General features: G+C 35.5%; 1 protein-coding gene across 6 annotated transcripts in view; it reads right to left on the reverse strand.

The window, feature by feature from the left end:
- MARCHF7 (membrane associated ring-CH-type finger 7) overlaps nt 1-11,584 on the reverse strand; it is a 47,569-nt gene extending 35,985 nt beyond the window's left edge. For 3 of the 6 annotated variants that reach the window (XM_051986298.1, XM_051986297.1, XM_051986294.1), the window contains exon 1: nt 11,406-11,581. The gene's annotated coding sequence lies outside the window, so the exon portion shown is untranslated. Of the gene's footprint in view, nt 1-11,405 lie in introns of all 6 variants that reach the window. The other 3 variants (XM_051986295.1, XM_051986292.1, XM_051986296.1) reach the window with 2 other exon arrangements.
- Between the last annotated feature and the right edge of the window lie 7,038 nt (nt 11,585-18,622).

Consider the following 18,622-nt stretch of genomic DNA (forward strand, 5'->3'; position numbering starts at 1 on the left):
GTCTATTAACATAGGTATGCAAGTTCTCAATGGTATTGAAAAGGCATCTCTTACCATATGAGCACCAGACTACCTACTTTCCAAGGTCCCAAGCTAGTTATGGAAAAACCTCATTTTCAGCGGGGGGCCCAACTGGCAATGAGTTCTTTGGTCATGATAATTTTTGAAACAAAATACAAGACAGATTCCAATCTCTTATTGATGCTTTCTATTTTGCTTTCACACCAACTTTTCACAGGTGTTGGCCCATCAGTCACTCACAACCTATAGACAATTTACCCAGGTATGGCCATTCTACATGCTGATTTACCTTGAAGCAAATCCCAAATGGAGTCACAAGAACTGAGTGCCAGCCAGACACCAAAGATGGATAAGCAACATGGAATGTGCTCAAGAAAGCTCTCACACCAGATGTGCTAGTCCTCCTTGAACACCCACATATCCCCAGGAAGAGAAGTATTTTTGTTGCTGAAAATTTACTTGATGGCTCTCCAGAATGACAGAAGCTACCAGTTTGGTAAAACTTCTAAGGATCTGAGATTGAGGTATTCACAATCTGAAATAGCTTGTTCTTTACAATTCCCAATTTTAAAAATTATATCATAGTTGGACTCTATTTTGTACTTTTTCTCACTTATTTCCTAGGTCGTTCTAAACTTAAATAAGCAACTCTGGATAAACTATTACAAACTATTAAACTATTACAGCCAAAGTAATACTAATTCCAGAAAAACTAAATTAGGCCAAATAATTAACATCTATTTTACTTAAGTGTGTATCTCTGATTCTCTACTATACAGCTTTGTAGGAAAATTTTCAAAATCCAAATATTTAATCTTTTGGGTTTCCAGATTTCCCATCTGCAAAATGAGAATTGTACTTCCATTACTTTCCTTACGGGACTGCCAGGAGGAAAAGCATTTTGTAAAACGTTAAGATATATACATACATTTGTAGATACATATTTACACAGGCACATATATACATATATACACACACATATTACTAACAAGACAGTTAAATAACCTGCCCAGGTTCACAAAAGATAGGAGGTGAATCTGTGTACTTGGACTAGTCCTGTTTCCACTGTATACACTGAAAATACTTCTAAACACTGTCACTGTCCCCAAAAATTTTAGTAAAGATTTGAGAAAAAGCTTAGCCTGATGTTAAGACTGGTGAGAAGGTATGTTTATTTCTAGTAGCAAATTAAATTAGGAAGGAATGGATCTGGGGATAATTGTTAGAGTATTTACGTAATGTATTATTAATATTATTATTTGTTCTTCTTTTAAATGACTGTAATGTTCAACCTTAAACCTTCTATGTGTAATTTGTTTTTGCTTCATGAGCTGCTATCATAAGAAAGGGTACATGAGCTGCTATATTATAAGAAAAGGTAATAACAAAAGGAGCCAAACTGAAAGTTACAGTAGTATTTTTTAAAAAGGAAATAAAACAAAATAAAAACAAAAAAAGTAGCAGGCATTTCCTCAGCAAGTGATATGAAAGAAGGTATTAAGAAAACAAGTATAACAAGCACATTTCCTGGTTAGTAAACTAAAAATATATAAGCAAAAGATATTTAGACCCAAAAAAGTACTAATGTTAAATTGAATTTGATTAGTAATTTTATCTAGGATACTGGTTTTCAAAATGACCTAAACAGGAAGGTCTAAAATTCCTTTTGAAAGATAAATGTTAGGGGCAACTAGGTGACTCGGTGGATTGAGGACCAGCCCTGGAATCAAGGCTATGTGATTCTGGACAAGTCACTTAACCCACTGTCCTCCCACCCACCCCCAAAGATAAAAGTTAGCAAGTAGCTCTCAAACAACAATACTAATCTTAATATTGTCCAATATAATATTCTGAACATAAATACATACTCACTCCATTATGACCAGGCAAATTTGGAGATTAAAAATAACCTAATAGGAAATCTGCTCAAAATGAAACTCAAGGGAGAAAATGAACTAGTAGAGACCTCAGAGACAGCAAATTTACAAGGGTAGGTAATTATTTCTGGCAATTCCTTTTAGATGACTTGATTGAATTCTGACAATATACGTGTCACTTGGAAACTTATGTAATGTGGTTGCATAAGTAGTAGGTCAAACTAGACTAGAGCACTTATTGGGTTAAATAAATGGATTTCCTTCCACTCACTAGGACTAAGTGTTTGAAATTCAATGCTCTAAATCACAATCTGCAACTCAAACTTGAAATTTAGAATCACATTCAGGACAATTCCAATAGACTTGAGATGGAAAGAAACATTTGCTTTCAGAAAAATGACAGTGGGGACTGAATATGGATCACAACACAGTATTTTCACCTTTGTTGTTTTGCTTGCTTTTAATTTTCTTTCTCTTTGATCTGTTTTTTTCTTGTTCAGCATTATTAGTATGGAAATATACATATATAGAAAAACTGCACATGTTTAACATATACAGGATTACTTACTGTCTAAGGAAGTAGATGAAGAAAAGGGAGAAGAATTTAGTTTTGTAAGGGTGAATGTTGAAAACTATCTTTGCATATATTTTGAAAATAAAAAGCTATTTTTAAAAAAAAATTTTTAATTTAGAATCACAGAAAGTTCACAATCAATATTATAATTAAATTTATGATTATTTTATTTTATTCCTATTAAAAATGTCATTGATGTTGACTTCCCTTTTCAATTTGTAATTTCTTAATCAGATCTATACATACGTTCAAATTGAAGACAAAAAAAATTTAAATCCAATTCCATCATACTTTACCATTACAGATAACTAAAAATCAATTTTAATTTTAAAAAGAAATTAGCAGAATTTGATGCTGTAGAACTATTAACTAAAGTCAAGGTGGCCAATAGAAAGAGCTGATGTTTACTTCATTTTTCAGATTAAGTATTTGATTGAAAGGAAAGTCTTTGAACTAAGAAAACAGCATAGTACAAGTTTTTTTTTTTTTAAATCAACTACCCATTTTATTTACATAAGAATGAAACAATTAGACAATTTTAACACAAAGACACCAAAGACATGAGGATAATTAGCCCATTAGTGTTAATAGGGGACTGAGCCAATAAGTGCTACTCTTTAAAAGTATGATGCAATATGACAGACCTAGTCCCACTCAAAGTGGAGGCCAGGGGAGCCTATTTCCAGGCATGCATAATATAATTCCCCTAATTCCAGAGCATTCAAGCAGGTGTCTTCTACTCCCAGTAGGTTGCATAAACACAAAGGTCTTATAAATTGGCTGCAGAGCTGCATGGAACTGAATATACATACAAAAGGTTCCAGATAAAATCTCCTCCTCTATCCAGCAAGAGAGAGGAAACGAGGACTGCCTTCTTCTCTGGTAAGAAACACAAGATCTCTTGAACCTTGAAGCCAATTAAAAGTTTTTTCATCACCCTGAAGCTGAAAGGAAGCAACCAGAAGATACCTGCCAGTGTGCTCTGAAATGGAAAGAAGGGCCTCTTCATTACACATGCAAAGAAGCTGTCTCACCAATCCTCCAAGTGGAAAAGAACCAAGCAAGACACATTGCTCAACCTAGGCTCTTCTCACAAGCCAGTATCCTATTACTCTAAATTTATTTTAAAATCTCTGGAAATATAATTAAGGCAACATCCAAGCAGCATGCTTTACTACTGAAATCCAAATTAAATTCAACTATTTACTATGTTCATGACACCATGATATGGTCCATAAGTTAAATAAAGCAAAATCTTAAATACTAAGCTAAGATGGAGGAAGGTTATTTATAGTGTAAATGTTTCTACAATAAGTAAAACAAACAAAATTTTAAGATTTACATGTGATAAAAAGTAACATTCTCAAGAAAAGCAGTATAACTTAAAGGTCAGGAGTAGTACAGTTGAACTGACATTACTAATCAACCTATTAAGTCCAAAATTCACAGAAGAAATTGTATTTTAGGTAAACAAGAGGCAGACAAGAAGTGTGAAAATTAACTGAATAAAAAAAAGTTGGCTATGAAGAGAGATGAATAACAGAAAATATTTAAGCAGAAAGAACTAGTACTTATAACTAATGTTGTAAATAGAGACTATAAAAATATCAAACATGCCAATTCCCAAAAATTTTCAATGAATTTCCAGGAAATACTAGGGATGATTCATTTCTGACAAATTTTGTAAGCTCATTGCTTTAGACTTTTAATATAAAGAAAAGAAAACATAAGAGAAAAAGGAAGGGAAAGAAAAAGAGGAGGGGGAAAAGTGAGAAGACACAAGAAAAAGTAGAAAGGAAAAAACCTTATAACAAGGTTTTCTGAAATGGATATAGTGCTGAGGTTAAAGTCAGACCTGATTTCAAATCAGACCTCAGAGACTGAATAAAGAAATGGCAAACTACTCCAGTATCTCTGCTAAGAAAAGCCCATGGATAGTATGGTCCACAGGGTCATATAGTATCTTATACAACAAAAACACCAAGACTCCAGCAACCTGGTAAAGCCTATGAATCTTCTCTCAAAATGTTTTAGTTGTGTAAAATAGAATTATAAAGGAAACCATTTATATTGAAACAGTCACCAATATTTTTTTCCAAGTTCTCCAAATCTAGATTAAGAACTCCAGTATTAAAGCAATGTATTAGTTGAAACTGAAGTTTCTGAGTAAAAATATCAGCTAGATTGTATAAGCTAATAAAGCTAATCCCTGCTCTCCTTTTTGCAGTAACTCTATTAATTTCAAGGCTGGAAAATTAAGTATCTACTATATTGTCACGCCCCTCAGTTTCTAGTCATTTTGTCATACCAGTAAATTTATAAATTGTAAACTTTTCACAAACTTTATTCTTGCAAAAGACTAGACAAATGATTCATTTTTCTTTTGATTATAATGTGATGAACTTGGAAGAAGGTGCCCTAGAAGCATTCTTTAGTCACAAAATATCACAAAAGAACATTTTGTGTTAGCATCATATAAAAACTGTAGATCAACTTTAGGCTAGAATTGACTAGAATTCATAACCTTTCTCAGACACTTATTAGTTGTATGATTCTGGGCAATTCACTGAACCCAACTTGCCTCAGTTTCCGAATCTGTAAAAAGAGCTGGAGAAGGAAATGACAAACCAATTTAGTATCTTTAGCACTACCTACCCCCCAAAAAAGATGGGGATCATAAAGAGTTGAACGTGATTGAAATGACTAAACAAGCACTTCATCAATGCTTGTTTATTTATTCTCTATTAATGCTGAAGTCTTTGAAAATTAACTCAACATAATTCATTCTACATTCTACTTCAGAAATTTAAAACCTCACAGAGGTGTAGGAAATGCTATCAAATAATTCTAATGAAAGACAGATATATAAATAATTACAGATAGGAGTAACTGAAATGGCAATTTTCAGTGACCCAAATTATCATCCACACGTTGTAATGCTTCCCTAGTCAAGCTAGGTTATGAAAAATCTATTCTTCCACCTCCTAGAGTCTTCCCTTTTTTTTTTCCTCTCCCCACAAGACACCTGAAGCCCTCCCATTACCTCAAGCTGCTCTAAATCCCCATTGAAGCTCCCAACTCAAGCCCCAAGCTCCTTAATTAACTCTAGCCCAAGAGAAAATCCATAGCACTAGAAAGAAAGTCAGCTTTGAAGTCAGTGTGAATCCTGGCTCTCCCACTTACTACCTGTTTGACCTTGAACATGATGCTTTTCTGGACCTTCTTATCTGATCTGTAAAATGAGAAAGTTGAATTAAATGGTCTTTTAAGATCTCTTCAAGTGCTCAACTATATATCCTATGACCCTAAGGCCTCATTTTTTTCTGTACTTTATCCCTAACATTTGGCCAGGAATACATGCAATCATCTCTATCCCATAAATATTTAATCACAAAATATCCTAAGATCTTTTTTTTGACAACCTCAAATTAAGTTTACAATTTAAATCTAAGATATAGTGATCTTTTATCATTTGGCATCAGAGGATGTGGTTTCAAACTAAAGTTCTACTAGTTTATATAACTTTTAGGCATGCAATTATAATGTTTCTCCTAGATTTCTTCATGAATAAAATAAAATAAAATTAGGGTAGACAAATCCCAAAGTCTTTTCAGTTCTAAATCTTAAAAATCATTTAAATTAATTGACAATGAAGCATAACTGATAAAGCCCCTTTCCAAATTAGGATGATCTCTGATTTGGCCCATAATCTGAAGCTACAGAAATATGAAATTCATATTAGGGAACAGGAGAGAAAGTGAAGAAGGAAGACAATATTAGTTCCAATCTTCCCTTGTCTCCCAGATCTAAAAGGTAGTGTTTGCCTTGGACATATCATAAGCTGGCCTTAAGTGTAGGATCTCTCTTGTAAGATAACAATATATCTTCAAATACTATCAAAGAGAGTCTCTCCTCCTCCCCAATATGTGTGCCAACATCCATTCCAAGAACTGGGGCATCTTGCCCTTTTACCGGTAACAAAGTGGGGCAGTGGATAGAATATTTGGAGTGAGTTCAGGAAGACACAAGTTAAAAATTCTCAAATCAGAAACTAGTGATCTAAACAAGTCATTTAACCTGTTTGCCCCAATTTCCTCAACTGTAAACTTAGGATAAAAGTAGCACTTACCTCGCAAGACTGCTGTGAGGATCAAATTAGATATTTGTAAAGCTCTCAGCACAAGGCCTGATATATTAGCAACTCTACAAATGCATGTTCCCCTCTCCTATTACCACAAAGGGGAAAAGTAACTACAGTAACTTCTGGATGACCTCTACTGCCCTTTCCTGTTTAAAACAACTGGGATGCTATCTATGGATGTTTTGTTCTGATGTACAGTCTGTACAATCAAGACTTACACAACAGTCATATACTAGAAGCCGAAACTACCAACACTGCAATGGCCCCACCCATGTTTACAGTTTGTTACAATTCCCTACATACTTCCCCAACTTTCTAGTACTCCACATATACAATAAAATTGGCTATTTTCCCATTACTACTAAAGATAAGACTCCCACGACAAATTCCCTTCAAAAAAATGAAATCATAAGTACAAGTACAGTATGATGGGACCTACCAACTAATTTCCATTAGGCTAAGTCTTATGTTTTTACAATCTTGGGCATCTGATAATTAAATTATACACACTTAATAATGTGAACAGCTTAACAGGAATTCTCAAAACAATCTTTCCAATGCTTATGCCATTTTTAACATCAATAAACAAAAGGTTTTTAACCCAGTTTCAGTAAAAAAAAAAAAAAAAAAACTGGTTATAGTTCATTAACTAAGTATAGTCAAAAATTGCAGACTACTGTGCTATTTTCTGTTTTCTGGTTAGTACCATTTTGGCCAAAGAAGGAAGTGAACCTAAGTAAATCTAGTAAAGACTAAATAAAACATAAGTTATAAGCCATGTCATATAGTTATGCCAACATAGCAAAATGTAAATTTACCCTACTTTTTTGAAGTGGATCTGGAAGGAGAGGAACTGGTTCACATCCTTGTTCTGCCAGGATTTAATTTATGTAACCTTCTGTAAAATGACTGTTCTCTTAACTCCTAGATATGTTAGCTAGGTGACAGAATGGATGCAATGGAAAGAGTGTATGGCCTGAAGTCAGAAAGACTCATGAGGTTAAAGGTGACCGAGACACTTTATAGCTGTATGACCCTGAAAAAGTCACTTAAACTGTTTGCCTCAACTTCTTCATCTGTAAAATGAGCTGAAGAAGGAAATGATAAAACATTGCAGCATCTTTGTCAAGATAACCTTAAATGGGGTCAACAGAGAGCTGGAAACAACTGAAATTGCTAAACAAGAAAAAGCCTCTAGATTTCCAGCTCCCAAATTATAATCTTAGGATTTAACTCCACATACTAACATATATATGAAAGGGAATCCTATTTCCTTAAATCTATTATATATGGAAATCTTTAGACAGGTTGCTGTATTAAAATAAAGAGCTGGATGTGAGTTAAGAATACCTCAGTTCAAATCTTGCCTCAGACATTGTCTCCTAAGTGTCTGGAGAAGTGACTTTTTTCAGATCATTTTCCTCAATTGTTTAATTAAAAAAAAAAAAAAAAAAAAGGAACAATGATGTGATAAAATCCACTTCAAAATTGTCCCAAGGATCAAATGAATGATAAAGTTCTTCACAAACTATTAACATTTAAATATTATTTACTGATATTAAAGTTATACCCACAGTGGAACCTGACTACATATATAATATAGTGGAATTCAGTGAAATTAGGCTATTTTAAAACCATGAAAACTGCTCACTATCAACATTAATAAAGTCTATGTAAGAATGAAAAATTTACAAAGGACTTTTCTTTAACAAGTTTAGTAAACTAAGTTTTCCCCCACCCACACACCATGCTGCCTCTATTTAAAGTGGACCTACTAAATAATCCAGTATCAAAGATCCCAAGGACAGCTTTGTAACAATCCAAATTCCATTTCTTATTCTATCTCTCCCTAAGAAAATGTTTCATATTAAGTAACTGAATCATCAGTTCTTTCTGTAAAGAATACATATGTGATCCACTTAGGAAAATAACAACTAAAGTCTAAAGGAAAGCAGGATAAAACAAAATGGAAATTTGGGGGGGAAATTTTAGCATATTAAGCCTCTTCTAAATCTTTGGAATTATGTTTGCTATATTTTGTGTGTCTTATTCACACATTATAAGACATCTGCTTTCTAATTGTTGATCTTATCATATCACCCTATTCAAACTCCAATGTCTTCAGTACATATTCCAAAAAAAATACATCTATGTTCTACATGAAGCCTGTTCTATCCTTTCAGGTGCTATAACCATTCCCCTCAAACCACCTTACATTATTTTGCATTTATTTGTATTACTCTCTTTATATTTATTCTGCATACATTTATATGCTAAGGAAACACTTGTCTCCTGATTCTGATTGATTAAAGGGATTAATTTAATGTTAAAGTACAGAATTAATAAAAAACTGAAAGCAAAATTTAATTCCATAGTCCTAACAGATTTAAGATTAATGGAAAACAGAATTAGACTTGGAATCAGAGGACCTGGGTTCAAATTCTGACCCTGCTACATTCCTTTAACAAGCAATTTCCCTTAAGAAAAAAAGTGTTGAATTTGGAGTCAGAACACAGATTCAATTCCTGTTTTTTGACAGTTGGTATCTAACTTGGGCAAATAACTATAGGTGTCCTCATCTGTGAAATGAGATCAGTCTAAATGATATCTAAAGGTCCCTTTCTTTATGATAGTGTGATTCTTTAGGTTTTAGGCTCCTCATTTGTTAAATAAGTTTAGTTAATTATCTAAGGTTCCTTTAAGCTCTAAATGATTCTGCTATAATACAGAGAAGCTGTTTTAAATTTCTAAGATCACTTAAGTGGTATCAAGGAAATTCTTGATGTGGTTGAATCATCCCCAAATTAATAAAAGAATTTAACAAACACATCTTGTATCAATTTTTAAAGTGAGTTTTAATTTGCAACTCTAAAGGTCAAGTGTTTGTAAGTTATATGAGTCATAAGGAAATATTACATGGAAATGCTTAAATAATAATAGAAATAAAACTCGTTTTTCTCAATAGAATTGAAAAAACCTGCTCTCTTCCAAAATGGCTGCCAAAACGGGTGTCAACTTAGTGACTTTAAAAACCGGTTGTTCTGCATATGCAGCATAACTGGTAGAGCCAACAAAGGAATATATTTGAGAGCAAGCAGAATCAGCTTTGATTCTATCTGAAGGTAGAAAGGTAAAAGTGTCTTTTAAAATATGGTTTATGTTCTAATGAAATTAAAATCTATCCAACTAACAGCCCTTACAAAGACTGATTAATTTGTAAAATAACAAAGTTGTGTTTCTCATTATCTGCAGTTCTTATCATGATTTATTACCATTTCCAAAATTAAAGACCAAGGAAGAATACCATGGAATGGAAATTTTTTACAAGGAATGGGGATGGCACTGTAGTACTGTAGTACTGATTACTTCCGGAATATGACCTTTATGGGGCAACTAATATAATCTTTAATACTAAGAATTATAATGGACTATAGATTTAACAACCAGCTTTAACTACCAGTTATTTATTATGATTGCTGAGAGATGAAATTGAATGTTAGGTAAAATAAGGCCTACGGCTTCTGAAGATTTTATTTCGGTTTTATTTTGTCATCTATATATCTTCTTGTAACCTATTATATACTTGTAACTTGTAATCTCAGCTGAAATTTTGATGGCTCATCTTTTTCTTCTAGGTAAGAAGAAATAATCTGGAGATTTAGGAAGCAAATATAGATGCCAAAAAATTCACACACACAAAACTTAAGTTTTGCTATTAATCTCATCATTAAGAGTTACATTTAACATAATGTTAAATGCACACAGAGTGGAAAGAACCCCAAAATAAGGGTTTGAACAAGTTTAATCCCTTTCAGCCTCAGTTTCCTCATCTGTAAAATGGGAAAATATTTTTGCTAACTACTTTCACAATTGAAGAAAATCTTTTGTAAACCTGAAAATGCTATATCAATGTGAGCTATTACATCAGCAATAAACCACGCTAAACAGTCATTCTAATGATTTTGCCCCCATATTAGTAAATTTCTATTTATGATAGTTTATCACTTAAGAAAAAAAGAAAATTGTGCCAAATCTCGATTTTTAATTAAAATTACATAAGCAATTAAGTTTTATTTTTATTACGTAATCCTTTGCCAAAATAAAACAGCATCACACTATCGTAAAGAAATATTTAAAGGCCTAGAAGGGCAGTATTCTATAAAATGACATAAAACGCGGGAGGGATTGCATTTGTGATACATTTTCCCTTCACTACACTTTATAGATCAATCCCACTCAAATAAAAATTTACCTTGGCCAGCAAACACAGAAGTGAAACACAAAGCTTCTATACACCCCAAAACAAGGTTCTAGCAAACTGGCTTTAATTCAAAAGCTCTTGGCACTCACCTATTCAATTCTGATCAGTTTTTGATCAACAAGTATTCACCAAAAATCGGAGCCATGTGGGTGGTTCCATTTCACTAGCGAGCCCCTCTCCCCCACTCCCAGGCTATTTCTGACCCTGACCTCAGACTCCCTCCCCCCACACGTTCTTTCCATCGAAGATCCCTCTCAACTCTCCACCCGACCAAATGCACCAAAGCACTAACCAGGGAAGGGGGGATCCCCTAATTCGCCTAGACCGCCTTTCCCCTTTTCCCCTCCCCCAAACCTAAAGGCTGTGACCCAAAGTACGGACCTGGCCCGCGCCCGAGGACATCCTCCGCCCAGATTTTGGGGCGACAGGGCCTGCTACCTCCTTAGGTCTGGGGTCGCCTCTCCACCCTCCTCTCCTCGTCAGCCCCCTTCCTCCTTTTGGCCTCCACAGATGCTAGAGGAAAAAGCTTACCTCCGACGCGCATAACCCTCTGGTCTCCTACAGCGCTTTGCTGGGCGAGTCTCCGTCGCCTCCTCCTAGTGTCCGGCTTCCCTGTTTCCTTTCCTCCTCCCACGGAAAAAGGGCCTGCACCAGGCACAATGGCGCCCGCCCCTCTTCCAGCTCCAGCGCAAAGGCAAATCGCCCCCGTCACGTGCCCCGCCCCTTCCTCCCCGAGCCCTGCCTGGCGCTCGCCCGTGCGCAAGCGTCTCGCGAGAGTTGTGTGTTAAATGGTAGGGACGGAACGTGGGGAGAGTGGGGAGGAGGTGGGTCCAGTTCGCGGGGCGGTGCTGCAGCCCAGGGAGCTATCGAGGCCGCAGTTCCCGGGCGTCGGGGTGCGGCCTCTTCAGGCCAGCTGTGAGAAGTTGGTCCTCTGCTTAGCTGCCTTCACTTCCCCTGCTGTGCAGCTCACTTTCTCAGTCAATCCCAGCATCGGCCCCTGGGCTGCACTTCGAACCCCAAGGCTCGCCCAAAGCCAGCATCTTCCCACCCCCCACCCCCGACCTTCATCTCTTTACGCCCCACCTCCCCCAATTCTCTTGCCTAATTTCAGATGCTTCCTTCCCATGAGGCTGTTCACTATTGGGCCACAATTCAGTAGCAGGACTTAGAAGAACCCTTAAATGCCAACTACAGATCACAAAGAGTAAACTTATGTTTATATACCTTTTTGCAGAAGTCCTGTTTCTACAATATTTCCGTAAATCCTTACAATGAGTGGATACCCATCGGTTGGGGAACGACTGAATAAGTTATGGTATGTGAATGTTAAGGGATATTACTGTTCTGTAAGAAAAGATCAGCAGGCTGATTTCAGAGAGGACTGGAAAGGACTTACATGAACTGAAGTTAAGTGAAGCAAGAGAACGTTGTCCACAGCAACAGCAAGATCTTAGGATGATCAATTCTAATGGACCTGGCTTTTTTCAATAGCGAGGTAATTCAGACCAATTCCAATGGACTTGTGAAGGAGAGAGCCATCTGTACCCAAAAGAGGATTATGGGGACTGAATGTGGACCACAACATAGTATTTTTTATTTTTTGTTTGCTTTTTTCCTTTCCAAGTTTTTCTTTTTCATCTGATTGTTCTTATGCAGCATCATAAATGTAGAAATAGGTTTAGAAGAATTGCACATGTTTAACATATATTGGATTACTTGTCTAAGGGAGGGAGGTGGGGGTAAGGGAAGGAGAAAATTTGAAACAAAGTTTTGCAAAGGTGAATATTGGAAACTTATTGCATGTATTTTGAAAATGAAAGTGGTTTTAAAAAAAAGAAAAGCAAACTATCTTGGGTAAGGTACATAATTACAGTACACATTTTACAGATGAAGATACTGTTTAGAGTTTAAATGTCTTGTATATTGTCCCCTTATATTTATTTCCTGTTTGTCCTCTATATAGTTTGTTGGCATGTTGTCTTCTCCCCAACCCCACCCCCATCAGATTATAAACTTTTTAAGGGCAGGGACCATCTTTTGCCTCTTTTTGTATCCCCAACATTTAACACAGCCCCTTAATAACTACAGGACTTTCCTTCCTTTAATTATTTACTATTCTGTCTGTAGCTTGCTTTGTATATATTTGTTGGTATGTTGTCTTCTCCACATCAGATTGTGAAGTCCTTGAGGACAGGGACTGACTTTTGCTTCTTTATACCTCATGCTTAATTTCCAGAACAGTGCTTGGCATTCTTTAAGCTTTTAATAAATGTTTTTTGATTGTTAGAGACAAGAAAACACTATATACACAAGACTATGTCAGGTCTTCTGATCAGCATTCTAACCATCAGAACAGATTCTGTCTCTCCTCATAGTAAATCTCTTTGTATAAAGTTTTAAGATTTGCAAGTTACTTACCTCCAGCATCTCCTTCTTTGTTCAAAAATTCTGACATTCCCTTTTCTTACTATAACCTCTAATCATTACATCCCTCTCTGTGGCTCATTTATCCTCAACCTATTCTTTGCTCTCATTTGAACCTCCTTTCCCTCTATCCCTCAGTATTTTCTTAAGCCCTGTATTGACTTCACATTACTCCCTTCCCAACCCAATACTTAAAGTTAACCAATTCAATTTCATACTCTATTCGGTACTCAAATCTCTCACAGTTAAGGACTATGACTAAGTCTGAAGTCCCCATAGCTGTGAATCATAACACACTTGAAGGAATTGCCTATCAGCCTTTACTGATACAGATGTTGCTTGGGAATTGGGAATGAAATAAATTGGAGGCAAGAGGTCAGAGAACTTGCCTCTCAGTCTCCTTGTATCTTTATCATCCTCTCACAGGAAAGGTTCTGTTCTGCTAGTCAGAATTAGATCCTCAGCAGCCACTAGCAGGTGGCTCCAATAACAACTCATTCCATTGTCCTATCTCCTACTTAACCTTAATCCACTTTACTACCATCTTCTCCAATTGTTATCCCTCCTTTGTTTTAGAAGAAAACCTGAAGACATCATGGATTAATGTCTTGACTCTTTTGTGAATTGGATGTAAATGAGGCAGAGTTGCACAGTCATCAGCCTCACTGTCTCTTCCACAGTCATCTAAGTATAGAAGCAAGACAAAAATCAAGATGACTGGATGCAATGGATGACCTTGGTATTTTTGATATCTGACCAAACTCTAAGGGATCCAAAGTTCTTGCTTCAGCCTCCTTCATCCAACATGGGAACAAATTGTTCTCATTGACCCATTCCACCAAGGGAAGTCTTCACATGTTTGGAATAGTCATCACTCTAACTCCCCAACAGGTCTGAAGCCTGCCAGTTACCCTCAACCTGGTTTACTCCATCTGCCAACGAAGTTTATGAAAGTGTGACTGCTCCTTATTCTATAGCTTCCTTAAACTAAGCCACAAGTGAAAATTGGGTGGTAAGTGGGGACACCAAAGCAGAAGTGCTGGTCCTCCCTGCAAACCTCATTACTTCTAATAAATTTTAGCTGAATAACTTGAGTTATTCTCATAACTCAAAAAGTCTGCTTTTCATGTGCTGCTGAAAGGAACTGAAGGAAGTCACAAAACTGTGCTTACTGGACATACTACAAATTTATGTTATGCAATTTCAATTGGGTCCTCATTTCAACAATGCAGGTTTTTTGGACACTAAACTGATTCCTTGTTTTATTCTCTAGAGAATCTACATAAACTCTTCTCTTTTCAAGCCTTCTGTATCCTTCTTACCCTTCACTTTCTCAACTTAAGAACTGAACTCCTAACTGAGAAAATTGAAACCATTTTCTAGAGCATCCTCCTTTCCCATTCTCTCTGTTTCAAACCTCTTGACAGCATCTCCCATGCTCTCCTTTCTCCTGTCTTTGACAAAGAAGTGGTTCTCCTCCTTGCCAAGGCTAACCCCTTCTACTTATACATTTGATCTCACCCCCTCATGTTTTCTGCAGCTAATTACATCTTTAGTCATCTTCCACCACCTTATCCCATTCATGCTCCTTAGTGGAGACAGCTAAGTCGTTCAGTGGATGGAGTACTAGAGCAAGGACTAGAGTCAGGTAAACCTGAGTTTAAATTTGGACTCAGTCAAGTACTAGATATGTGACCTAGGCAAGTCACGTAACTTCACTTTGCTTTAATCCATTGGAAAAGGAAATGCAAACCACTCTAGTATCTTTGCCAAGAAAACTCTTCAGACAGTTTTGGGACATACTACTAAACAAGGAATCAACAGATTCCTTCCTTATCACTTTTAAACTGGCCCATTTCCCCATCCTTAAAAAAAAAAAAAAAAACTAAATCCTATCATCCATCCCTTCAAGCTGTTACTGTGTATCTTCCCTCCCTTTCTCAGTCAAATTTCTTGAAAAAAGTCTTCTATGCTTGCACTTCTCCTTACTCCTAAATTATTTTCAATCTGGCTGTCAACTTCCTAACTTGACTGAACCTACTCTTTCCAAAAAACTCTTAATTGTCAAATTTGATGGTCTTTCTCAGTCTTAACCTTTTTCAAATACATGCTGCATTTGACAGTTAACTGTTCTTTCATTAGTTCAATCTTTTTATCCTTTGTTCTTAAAGAGGACCCCAACATCAGGAAGCTGATGTCATGACTTGCAAATAACTTGGATCTAAGTGAGGCAGGGCTGAGCCTCACTCCCCTTCTCTGGAGCCATCTGGGTTGAGATATAGATAAGGACAACTGAAGAGGCCTCTCCTCCCCCGCTTTTAATTACTCTTTTCTCCTGTATACTCTCTCCTCTCTGTATTTTTGAGACACTACTTTCTCTACAATTCACCTTCTACCTTTTTAATTGCCCCTTCTCAGTCTCTTTTACTGTCCCATTATACAAACCACACCCCCCAAATTCCCCAAGATTCTTTCCTGGGACCCTCTTTTTTCCTCCCTCTATATTTTCTCAATAATTTTATCAGCTGTCATGAATTTAGCCATAATTTCTAAGTAAAAGATTTATACAGCTATGTATCCACTATTTTTCTCTACTAAATCACTATTTCAAACTGTCCCTGAAACATCTTAAATTCAACATGTCCATTTTAATTTATTACCTTCCCTCCCAAACACTCTCCTCTTCTAAACTTCTCTTTTTATATGAAAGGCACTATTGTAGCCTTTCCAGTACTTCTGGTCAGTAATTTTAACATTGTTCTTGATTCCTCACTCTTCCTTGTCCTACATATTCAATCAGGGCAAAATAACTTGCATTTTTAGATGACATACCTTCATAACATCTCTAATTCCTTCTCTCCACTCATACCAGTTAATCAATAAACACTTAGTAAGTGCCTATTATGTGTTATATGCTAATTCCTAAAGATGCCCTTAAAATCTAATGAGGGAGACAACAAGTTAACAAATATATACAAAGTAATCTAAATACAAGATAAATAGGAAATATTTAATAGAAGGAAAGCACTTAAACCATTAAGATGGTTAGGAAAGGCATTCTCTTGAAAGTGGAATTTTAGTTTAGGAGTTGAGACACTCATTACTTCTTACCTAGATTATTACCATAACTTCCCAATCTTTCTGTTTTTAGTCTTGTAAGATTCTAGTATTCTACTCCCAAAGGAATTTGTGATAACCTATTAAACCAAATCTTGTGATTTCTTACTGCCTTTAAGATAAAATATAAATTCCTCTGTTTACCTTTTAAATCATTATATAACTTGGCCCCGGCAGCTTCATTTGACATTACTTCTCTCATGGACTCTCCAATTCAGCCAAACTGACCTTCCCACATGACACTCAATGTACTGGTGGTCCTCTTACTTACAATGCAATTCTTTCTTACCTCAGCCTCATGTGGTCACTCTTTCTTTAAGTAGCAGCTCAGATACTATTTTCTTCATGAAGTCTTTCTTGATCTCCTGAGCTATTAGTGTCCTCCCTCTCAAACTGTCTTGTATATATTGTGTATACTATGTATAGGTAAAGTATGTTTATTACACATATGTATAATGTATGTATATTATATTTATACCATTTATGCATATATTTATTTTATATGTATTTTTCTCTCTCATTAGAACATAAGCTAATTGGGAGTAAGGATTTTTCCATTCTTTGTACTTGTATCCTCAGTGCCTAGCCTAGTGCCTGACACATGGTAGCAGGTGCTTAATCAATACTAGTTGATTAATTGATAGATTGATAGAACTTGAAAGCATTTGATTTGTTTTTTGTCCTTATCCTTAATAATTAGGAGAGCTACTTACATGTAATAGGAACTTAATCAATATTTACCAAAATACTGAATTGTTGAAATATTTGAAATTCCTAATTATTAGGCTATGAATGAATAAGATATACATAATGCTTTCAGAGTTGCAAAGTATTTAAGATAGATGATAATAATAAAATAGCTGATATTTATATAATGCTTACTGTGTGCCAGGTACTTTGTTAATGCTTCGTAATTGTTATTTTATTTGATCCTCACAACAACCCTGGAGGTAGATGTTAATTATTATCTCCATTTTACAGGTAAAGAAACTGAGATAAATGTAGACCAAATGATTTGTCAAATAGCTAGTAAATATCTGAATTCAGATTTGAACTTAGATCGTTCTTTTTTATTATTTTCAAAACATATCCATGGATAATTTTTTAATATTGACCCTTATAAAACCTTGTGTCCAAATTTTCCCCTCCTTCCCCCACCTCCTTTCCTAGATGGCAAGTAATCCAAAAATGTTAAACATGCTAAAACATATATTAAATCCAATATATGTATATAAATATACATATTTATACAATAATCTTACTGCACAAGAAAAATCAGATCTAAAAGAAATGAGAAAGAAAACAAAATGCAAGCAAACAATAACAAAAAGTGAAAATGCCATAATGTGATCCATTATCACTCACAGTTCCCACAGTCTGAAACTGAAATGTAGATGAGTGTCAATGGCTTTTTTCATCACAAAATCATTGAAACTGGCTGGAATCATATCATTTTTGAAAATATCATCAAATGTTTCAGAATTGATCATTGTATAATCTTGCTGTTGTTGTGTAGTGATCTCCAGGTTCTTCTCAATCCACTTAGCATCAGTTCATGTAAGTTTCTCCAAGCCTCTCTGAAATCATCATGTTGATCATTTCTTATAGAACAATAATATTCTGTGACATTCATATATCATAATTTATTCAGCCATTCTCCAACTGATGGGATCCACTCAGTTTCCAGTTTCTTGACACTACAAAAAGGGTTGCCATAACTTTTTTGCACATCTGGATCCCTATCCCTCCTTTAAGATCTCTTTGGGATATAAGCCCAGTAGAAACACTGCTGGATCAAAGGGTATGGACAATGTGATAACTTTTTGAGCATATGAATTTATATCTTTTACTTCTGGCCCAGCATTCTTCATTTTTTATTGTTCTTCCATTGAAGAAGAATTTTGGCTGGGATACTTGCTGGAAGTGTGATGATGAGCCACAAAAGTCACCTAATGCTAGTTTTAGTTTTCTCATCTGTAAAGTAACAATTATAATACAACATCCACTTCCCAGAGCTACTGTGAGGAAATTGATTTTTCAAGTCATAAAGCAACATGTTGATGGGAAATATTATTATTTATTCTTACAGTAGACTTAAGGTACAATAAGCAAATATCATTTCAATCTTATTAATGGAGAAATCATAATGACTGTAATAACAACAGCTGGTATTTATAATGTGCCTTAAAGGCTGCAAAATAATGCAC

This window comes from Antechinus flavipes, chromosome 3, assembly GCF_016432865.1.
Source record: "Antechinus flavipes isolate AdamAnt ecotype Samford, QLD, Australia chromosome 3, AdamAnt_v2, whole genome shotgun sequence".
In the NCBI taxonomy this organism is placed as follows: domain Eukaryota; kingdom Metazoa; phylum Chordata; class Mammalia; order Dasyuromorphia; family Dasyuridae; genus Antechinus; species Antechinus flavipes.